We start from the raw sequence: 1,213 nt of genomic DNA, 5'->3' as shown, positions 1-1,213 counted from the left end.
AATTTATGGTAAATTTTCAAAGTCGCGACAGGGGACCCAGAAACCGTTCTGGCCCTGTCTCACGAGAACTTTAATATTTCCCAGTATACTGCTCATATGGTCGTTTCGTTTCGTCCATATAAAAATAGATTCATCAAGGTTCAGTTACATAATTTACTCACTATTTAATTCTACTTCTACTATTTTTAGTGATTTTTCAATCTCACCTCACTGCTGCTGTCCGCAACAGTTACTGCAGTAGACTATGCCAATTTCATGAATTTTTCCTTGGCCTTAATCATCCATCATACATGACACAAATTATGGCCACCTTAACAAAATTTGAGTTTCTAAGACTCGTGGCTATAGGTTCTAGCATCCCACTCTACGACCACATAGGCCATTTTCACATGGCTTAAAGTTTACAACCCACAATTCGACAAAATATAATAGCCTATACATGCCAAATGTTCTTCAACAACAAAAACAATACCACAAGATTTCAGCCGGTGTGATGACTTCAACGACGGTTCCGAGCACGCAATAATACGAGTCCAAGAGACCTAAAATGGGTGACAAGAAAACACCGAGTGAGTTTACAACTCAGTAAGTCATAAGCATTCGTCAATCCACTGATAAAGTTACTACTACATGTACAACAAATGAGGCTAGGTACTCGTCCATATCGAATCTATACCATAATACCTCGGACCTTTCGGTCCAATCTCGTACCAATTCATACATCCACATTTCATATTCTACACAACAAGATAATCAAGCATTTTTACACATTAACTCATTTTCCAGCACAACCATACAATTTCAATCATCACATAGATTTAAGGCTTACCAAATTCAACCCCAAGCATGAACGTATTACCTATTCGTCATGAGCTCAAGGTACTTACCCGATCCGCTGTCCATACTCACTCGATGGAGACACACCCTCCATATAATTGTTCGATCGGAGATATTTATATATATATATAGAGTACGCACACACAAAGGCTTAATACTCGATTTCGCACACTTAGTGCCATGCGATTTAAGCCCGCACACATAGTGCCATGCCCTTCGAGCTCGCACACTTAGTGCCATATATTTCCAGCATGCACACTTAGTGCCATATATTTCCAGCACGCACACTTAGTGCCAATCTCGTCACCGTACACACGTATTGTTCAAGACACTTAGTGCCGAAAGCAAACTTTCTACACATTTCACTATTTCTTTT

Source organism: Gossypium arboreum, chromosome 8 (genome assembly GCF_025698485.1).
Source record: "Gossypium arboreum isolate Shixiya-1 chromosome 8, ASM2569848v2, whole genome shotgun sequence".
Classification (NCBI taxonomy): domain Eukaryota; kingdom Viridiplantae; phylum Streptophyta; class Magnoliopsida; order Malvales; family Malvaceae; genus Gossypium; species Gossypium arboreum.
Note: the sequence above shows the minus strand (reverse complement) of the source record.